Source organism: Nelumbo nucifera, chromosome 1 (genome assembly GCF_055504915.1).
Source record: "Nelumbo nucifera cultivar China Antique chromosome 1, China Antique-T2T, whole genome shotgun sequence".
NCBI classification, from domain to species: Eukaryota; Viridiplantae; Streptophyta; class Magnoliopsida; order Proteales; family Nelumbonaceae; genus Nelumbo; species Nelumbo nucifera.
In genome coordinates this window covers 183691029-183700160 of record NC_142649.1, presented here as the reverse complement: position 1 = coordinate 183700160, position 9132 = coordinate 183691029, and the positions used below count along the sequence as shown (strand labels likewise).

Here is a 9132-nt window from a genome sequence, read left to right as displayed (position 1 = left end):
TTCGGGTATGGTTGTAGTCCTAGTCCACATAATATAATTGCATTTCCTTTCATTTTCTTTTCTTCTTTTATAAATATATATATAAAATTTATCTCGCGTACTTGATGCAGTTGCTCTCCCTTTCTCCCATTTTGAAGATTCGTAGTTGCTTGCTTGGATACAGATAGATTATTAGTATTATGAATGTTAACTATTCATAGTTGACAATTTTGGATGGAAAATATTAACTATTTTCTTTTGTATCTTTTTGTCTCGTAATTATAATTTATTTTTTGGTGGAAAAAAAAAAAAAAAGTTACAGACAACACAACGCTGTAGAAGGCGACCGAATCTGCTTTATAAAACAGCTATGTAATACAACAAGACTTGCTTAGGCTTTACTATCTTTAAAATACTTTGTATGACCCAACGGGTTGGGTTTGGCACGGCATGGTTGTTCAATTTGAACCCAACATAAGGTTGGTCCAACCCCAACACGATAGAGTTGGGTATGGCAGCCTAGGCTAGTAAGGCGTGACCTTTATTTCTTGGTTGATATGTATGATTTTGGTTTTTGTTCTTTTAAAATAAAGGATAAAATATAAAAAACCTCCCCTCATGTTTCTGATAAATATAAAAACTTTTTCTGAGATTTCACTTTAATAATAATAATAAAAAAAAAAAATCTTCTCAGTGATAGACCCCTATAATAAAAAGCATTAAATTATCAAAATACCCCACTAAACTTTTTCTATTTTCTTTTTTTATCATTTTCTATTGAAACTTAACAACTGACCCAAAAGCTTATTTGCACTTAAGCTCGAGGGATAAACATCAAAAAGTATTCCGTAAGACAGAACATCAGGATTAGGAGCACATTTCCATCTTGGCACATATTCAAACATGTTTATTCCTGGAATATTAATGAATAACAGTTTATAGCTAATAGCATCCAGATTACATCCTTTCTCTATCATTTCATTTAGGAGAGCATAGGCTGAATCAAAATTCTTCTCATTACAAAATCCAGAGATCACAACATTGTAAATAATATTATCAGGTTTGTAGCCAATTCTGGTCATCTCCTCTAAAATCCCAGAAACCTCTCCCTTCCGACCAGCCCTAAAGAGTGCACTTATCAAAGTAGTATAAACCGCTGAATCCAACCCTACAATCTTCTCCGACAATATCTCATCTTTTAGCTTAAAGGCTAACAAAGGCCTTTGATCAACGAAGCATAAACAAAAGCATTAGGTCTCAAACCAAAGATCCTCAGCATATCCTCTTTCAATCTAAAAGCTTCGCCCAACTTCAAATTGGCACAGAGAACAGAAATCAGTGTTCCAAAAGTAATTGCATTTGGTTTAATGTCCTTCCTTCGCGTTTCATCAAACAACTTACAAGCATCATCCAACGAGTTACTCAAACTGCAAGCATTTATCAGGATATTGTAAGCACAAGCACCGGGAGACGCGTATGAATCCCATTACTCTTACCAACAACTGATATTATAGGGGGGAAGTAAGTTCTAACTGACATGTTTATTTCTGGAACATTAATGAATAATAGTGCAAATCACTAGTTTCTTGAACATTAATGGATAATAGTTCAGATCATTGACGTTGCGACAAAAACACCCCCAACAAATGATATTGAAGGATTTTACCGTTCTTTGGCAACGAAAATCAGGAATTGGATCGTAAGTTCGAAGAGCTTGTTCGGCCATGCGAGAGCGGTCGTAGAAGGAGATGACATTGCAAAAATGACCTCTTTGGGGATGAACCGAGTCTCCTGGCTCGTCTGAGCAAAGATTTGCTCCATCTCATTGAACATTTTGGGGCGTCCGAGCTTCGTGGTGATGATATCATAAGAGAAGAGGCTGTAACGAAAGAGCTTCAGAGGATTGTTTGAATTAGGGTTTCGGGAGAGTTGCAGAGAGTATAGGATTCTTCTCATAACGAATGAGAAACATGAGGATCTTTTTTGAAATTAATTGACGGAATTCTAACGGAGAGGGGTTTTGTCTAACAGCCAAAGTTCAGGGGTTTTTGTCGCAAAAAAAAACTAAGGGGTCTTTATCACTGACCCATAATATAGAGGGGTTTATGTAATTTATCCTTTTAAAAAACCTGCAGTTACGCCCCTTCCATTATCGTCCCATGAACGAAAATTCAGAATTTACAAAAATATCAGATTCGCTGTTCTAGACTTCACTCTACTTGACAAATTCTCAGGGTAAAAATATTTTACTCTTTTCAATTTGACGCAACGATCATTTTTAATTAAAACTTAAAAAATTCTTTTAGGGGTATTTTAATAAATCTTCGGTAGGCATAAGCTAAACTTTTCTATTGGGGACAATGATGGAAGGAAGGGAAGTAATTTTAGGGTTTTTCAAAGGTTTTTACATTTTACCCTAAAAAATATTGATCAATAGAAAAACATGTTTTTTTTTTTTTATTTTCTGATGTAACAAGATACTTTTGCTATGAATAACAAAATCAAAACACCCCCATAGTATCCATGAAGAGCCAGTTCTATAGAACTTCAAACAAGTAACATCCATCCTTCTATTTTTAATGCTGAAAATAGTAATTTTGACTTTGCATTTTGTCTTTTCTGACCCAACTAAGCCTTGTCCCGAACTATATGTGGTTTGTTACACTATATGAGCCCGTTCCATCATCATCATTTTGCTCTGTTGTTTAGTTTCATGTCCTTTTCTTAAATAAGACTATAAAAAAAGTTAAAACGAAAAAAAAAGGGCTTTTGACAACTCCATATAGTTGGAATTATGGATTTGTTTTGAGTAAATTAAAAATATCATGATTTGGTCCAAACCAAAACCTCTTCCGTTTATTGGCCCTAAAATTAGGCCCAAGCTTGGCCAATTGACCAAAAGATACACTCTATGCCCGGCCCACAATACAACCTGGGCCCCATTGATTCTGTTGTACTAGACTTCTATCAAGGTTAACCAATTCCAACATAGGGGGTTCTTTTTTCAGATTTTGAGAGAGGGAAAGTTGGTCAATAAGATTTTGGTTTCCATTGATAAAAAATCCCATGTTTTTTTTTTTTTCAGACTTATGTGGGACCAAGGAAAGTCTATTTTCCTGGGTATCATTTACCAGGGTAAGTGATATATGTTCGGGTTATGGTTGAGCTGGCTTCGGACATCACATGTCGCCTACGTGGCTGCCTTATCTCTTCAGCCAAATTAGTGCCACGTCACCTCCACGACCCAGCTTATCTCCTCGACCGCGTCACCTCCACGGCCCTACCTTATCTCTTCAACCACATTGGCACCACACCATGTGGATAAGCGTGACCAAGACAGGAGATCATCACACGGATGGGGACAACTCCGCTGGGGATTAGGTCTGATCCCGAGGACCTCGGCGGTTAACCTCATCCAATCAGGACACGAATCATCGGCTATAAAAAGGTACCTCCCGCTCAAGGTAAAGGATCCAACTTTTAACTTCCATACTGTTACTCTACTCGGACCAACACCGTTCTCTAACTGCTCAACCCGACCGCCCAATGTTTTCTACTAACTTGAGCGTCAGAGTATCTACCCAGGGATAACTCCTCGGGCCTCTGACTTTTTCTTGATTTTAGATCTTGGAGCGCGGCTCCGTCCTTCCACCTCGGTTCTGCCCAGTTGGCAAGGACTATTTGACTGTGACCTCGGTTCTTGCACTTCCTAGGATCGAACAACATCAAATTAGCGCCATCTATGGGAATCGCACAAAAGGCCATTCCGAATTCTCTCTCACTGCACAATCAAGAACCGACCAAGATGCCAAAAAACGCTTCAAAATGCTTGACATGCTGATCCCAATCTTGGGGATCCCGTTCTCATCACAGCCCTTTGCGTCGCGAAACTCAACAACCTCAGCAACAAACCACGGTCGATCCTATCCAATTCTAGGCAATGCAAGAAAAAGGTTGACCAAATCTTGGCGATGATGCAGTCATTGGGATCTATGACACTGCCACCTCAGGCCGTCCCCCCTCCTGCCCCGACACGTACAACGGTTGATCCTCACCCTGAGGACCCAAAACGCGTCGGTCGGACAAGGACAAGGCGCGGCCTAACAAAGGGAAGCAGCAGACCTCAAGAAGATCGAGCTCCTCAGCTCAATCACGCAAATGCGACAACCGCATCAAGGCTCATCAATCTGCTCGGTTTCCAGCAAAGGAAAGATTCAGCAAACGGACCCAGCAACCAGTCTCCGTTGTCGAGTCCAGTTCGGTCAAAGATCACCCGACAGTGTCCAAAAGGGAAAAAGCTATGCTTGTCACGGTTTCGGGCAACAGAGATGCAGAAATCTGGGAACTTCGACAACGCCTTACCGAGTTAGAGTGTAGCCAGACTCAGAGAAGTACAGCCCCTCCCGTGATCCACCAAGTGGAGCCGAACAGTCAGCCCGCCAAAGAGCCCCCCTTCGCCCAAGAAATCATGGACGAGCTCCCCCCGGTCAGTTAGCCAGCACCGCAGTTCGAGAGGTACAATGGGACCGTGAACCCCGAGGACCATGTTGCAACCTTTAAAGCCCAAATGATGTTGCACGGCTCGTTCGAAGGCTTGACGTGTAAAGCTTTCGTGGTGACACTCAAAGGAGTAGCCCTGACCTGGTATTCCTCCCCCGCGCTCCATCTCCTCTTGGGAGCAGTTGAAGAGCCAGTTTTTGGCACAGTTTACAGCAAGCCAAAAGCACTGGAAGACTTTGGCAAGCCTCATGAAAGTGCAGCAGAGGAAGGGAAAATCCCTTAGAGACTACCTGACGAGATTCAACACCGAGGCACAACAAGTCTGGCACTTAAAACCAGTCAATGGCCATCACAGCTATCCAATACGGTCTGTGCTCTTCCCCATTCAACTTCTCCATCTCCAAGAATCCTCCTCAAACCATAGCCACGCTGATGACCCATGCACAAAAGTACATCAATGCAGAAGAAGCACAAGCACTACAGAGAGATGAGGAGGAACGAGCCAACAAAAAGAGACAAGATTCTGAGGAATGTAAAACAGAGAGGACGGACCGAGATGAAAAGAGACAAGATCACCGGTCAAACCGAAGACAAAGGACCCCGCCACCAACTTATAGAAATTTCACACCACTGAATACAATGTAGTATGAAATTCTGATGCAGATTTGTGACCGTTACTACGTCTGATGGCCCAAGAAGATGAAGTTTGAGAGCAATAAGAGGAACCGCAAAAAATACTGTGTTCCACAAAGACCACGGTCACGACACCGACAACTGTTACGATCTGCGCCACCACATTGAAGACCTGGTCAGACGGAGATACCTCGGTGGGTTTATTGACAACAAGGACAAGAGGGCGGAGGAGCCACGACTAGCAGGCAAACCTCCACCCCGAGCTCCCTCAGTCGGGGTAATCGTCGTGATCTCAAGCAGGATGACCGTCGGAGCAGGGAGCGGCTCGGACCAAGCAAAAACCCTGACGATGGAATGCAACTACCAAAGAGTTGGAATACCGGGAACCTAAAGATGTACTACTTATGATTTCACATCAATAAAGACAACTTTCTTCTACACTCAGTTGTTCAACACACACTGCACACCACACACTACACAACACACACCTCCTGACAGATCGCACGACGCACGACGCACATTACACGTTGTCCAACCGAACTCTCAACAACTAAAACGTCTGTGCAATCACTCGGCTGGCCTATAATGGCCAGAGCCTGCAGCGCACAGCGACACGCTAGCCCAGAAGCGTACATCCGACCAATTCAGCTGACTCAACCATTGATGGCAGAGCCCAAAGCAGAGAAGAACGCCCCCACCTCTCGAGGCCAGAGGGTGGTCATCGAATTCTGCACATTCTACTGACTAACCGTCAAATCAAAGCTAGCTGAGGAACAAGTAGCTCACGAAGAGCCAAAAGCTCTCGAGACTTGTAACCGAGCATCCCCCAAGAGATGAGAGCTCAGAAAACACTTCGGCCAAGCAAGCCAAAGACCGAAGATCTCTACCACCCCGGACCTCAGCCATAACAAGACCGAGGCCTACAACTTGGTTCAGCAAAATAAAGGAAAGAGAGAGCAACACAAGTACGCAAGCTTAGAACCAAAAAACATCTTTTTCATTAATCAAAGAGTTTGTACATAGTTTCAAGCTCAGCATACCGAGTCGTTACATCATCAAAAGAATTAAAGGGAAAGACAACTTAAGGGCAAAACAGAATTAAATCAGCAGTAGTAGCACTGGTTGACAAACGCCTCATCCTCGACCTCCTCATTCTCTCTGGGCAGGTTGAAAGTGATCGTGTTGTCCTCGATGGGACGGGTGTCAGCATCATAAGGAACCAAGCTCTATGTGACCTCAGCGATAACGGGGAGCCGGCACAGAATCCTGTTTCAGAAGAGATTGAACCCCGTCTCAAAAGAACGCACGACGAATTCATCCATCTCATGTAGGTACTCCACCGAGCCCCTAAACCGAGCAATTGCCTCCTCACCTGCCCGGGCCTCCCTCTCGGCGGCCTCCTTCAGCCACTCCCGCGTCGCCTTTAGATTGTGGATGGTGTTTGCCCACTCATCTATGCCACACTTTAGCTCGGCCACCTCTTCCTCCAGTGCGACCATCCACACACCAGCCGCCTCTAGCTCAGCCAACCAAGCCTTCAGCTGCAGGACCTCGACATGACTTGCCTCATAGAGGTGCCACAGTGACCAAAGATGGTCGACCACCACAACCGCCGAGCAAGCATTCTGCAAAGAAAAGGCCAAGTGTTAGCACAATGACTTCAACCAACCAAAAAGAAAATGAAGTGCAAGCACAGACTTACTGACACAGCCTAAAAAAGGAGCCGCTCGTAGACTCCGCCGCCTCCCGCCTCATGGCATGCATCAGGATGCCACGGAGAAGCTGCTCAGGAACACCTTCTGTTGCAAGTCCGTCCTCAGAATGGACGTTCCACTGCGGCATGTGGAGAGGTGGACCGCTGCCCACCGACGCGTTCACTCGCAGGGAAGGGGGGACCACCACGACCTCTTCCTCGGACTGTTGCCTAACTCTCCTTTGCTGCTGGGGAGCCCTCTCAGCAGACCTCGGATCGGGGCTGGTCCCTGACCACCTCGGTTGTGCCTGTCCTGCCTAGCCCTCATCCGGCGAAGGATCTCTTCTTGACTTTCCATCTCAGCACCTGCATCAAAACAAGCATCTAAGTAGTACAAGTCAATTAGCGCAAAAGAGAAGAATTCGGAAAATAAAGAACGGAAGCGACGAAACAGACTGGCCTCCTCGCTCATCAGCCCGACATGGATCAACATCGAGAAGGACGTTTAGAGCATCACATCGATCTCCTCAATCATGCCTATCGCCGCCCTCTCGTCCTCGGTAAGTCGGGCCAAAGCAGGATGTGGCACCTTAGTCTTCAGCTCCTGGAGCGCGACCAGTAGAGGCGGGCCTCCAGGACAATGCACAAAAAAGAATCTTTCCTTTCAGTGCTTCATCGAGGACGGGGTCCCGACCAACACCTTAATGCACTGCCTAGCCGAGAAGTAGTAGTACCCCTGCTGGTGATGATTCAGTTGAAGGAAGTAGGTAACCATCCCCAGGGTAAGCTCAACATCGTGGACAAAATAGTAAGACATAAGACCAATTAGGAATCTACAGGAGTTCGACATCAGCTACATCGGCAGTACTCGGTACCACTCAAACACCCCAACTACCCCCTCGTGCAATGGGAACCTCAACCCGGACTCTAGACTTTTCTCGTACACTCAGAGCTTGCCCGACCAAGCATCTGTGTGGGCCTCTCACCATCCCTCAGACAGCTCAGCTCATATTCCTAAGGGACACAGTACAAAGTCCATATTCGAGCTATATCCCCGAGGTTCAGGCAGCATGGAATGGCCCCAAATCGGTGGCCAGCTCGCATGGGAAGCTCAACCTCCATAGTCGACAGCCCCGCCCCAGCCTCCTCGGCCTCAGCAACCCTAATTGAATCTATTCCCTCAAAGTCTTCGGCCTCGGCCCCCTGTCCATCAGCCTCAGGAACATCGAGCACGGCAGCCTCGGTGAAAGACCCCGGCTCAGACTCATAATAGGAAGAAGGGAAATCAGAGGAAGAGGAAACAAAGGAAGAGGAAGAACGAAAGGACAAGGAAAACATCTTACCAAATCTTGAAGGTAAAGGCCGGGGAATTGAAGCAAACACCGAGCACCGAAGACTACTCCCAAGCAAACACCGGGCACCGAAGACTACTCCTCGCCGAGCTGTCCAAGTGACTTCTTTCACAAATGATGAAGGGGAAATGCTCTTCCCCCCTATTTATAGAATTCTCGGCGATCCAGATCAAAGCAAGATCGATGACAAAGATCAAGCGCCACTCTGACAAGATCGGGGAGACCAATCGGCGCTATCGCCCTTCGCACGTGTAGAGCCTAGGAAAGTGAAACGGCGCCTCCGACAACTCGTTCCGGAAACGGCACCCACATTGAACCAACCGGTTCATCCAGTGAAACCAGTCCAACCTTGACCCGCACAGTCCAGATCGAATGCTCAACCAGACTTCAACTTCAAGTTCCTCAACCGAGAACCGAAGACCTCTTCCACACCACACCACGGCCGACCACTTCACTGCTCAACTTCGGAACTAGGGGAGTGGTGTTCAGGTTATGGTTGAGCTGGCTCCGGACGCCACGTGTCGCCTACGTGGCCACCTTATCTCTTTGGCCACATCAGCGCCGCATCATCTCTGTAGCCCAGCTTATCTCCTCGACCACATCAGCACCGTGTCACCTCCGCAGCCCTACCTTTTCTCTTTGGCCATGTCAGCACCACATCATGTGGATAAGCGCAACCAAGACAGGAGATCTTGCATAGATGGGGACAACTCCATTGGGGATTAGGTCTTATCCCGAGGACCTCAGCGGTTAACCTCATCTCGACAACCCCGAAAGCCTCATCCGATCAGAACATGGATCATCAGCTAAAAAAATGTACCTCCCGCTTAAGGTAATGGATCCAACTTTTGGCTCTCATATTGTTACTCTGCTCGGACTAGCACCGTTCTCTAACTGCTTGGCCCGACCGCGCACTCCTCAGGCCTCTGACTTTTTCTTGATTTCAAATCTTGAAGTGCGGCTTCATCCTCCTAT

General features: G+C 45.9%; 1 pseudogene; it reads right to left on the bottom strand.

The window, feature by feature from the left end:
• Window positions 1–746: 746 nt before the first annotated feature.
• Window positions 747–1465, bottom strand: LOC104596001 (small ribosomal subunit protein mL103 (rPPR7)-like; annotated as a pseudogene).
• Between the last annotated feature and the right edge of the window lie 7667 nt (window positions 1466–9132).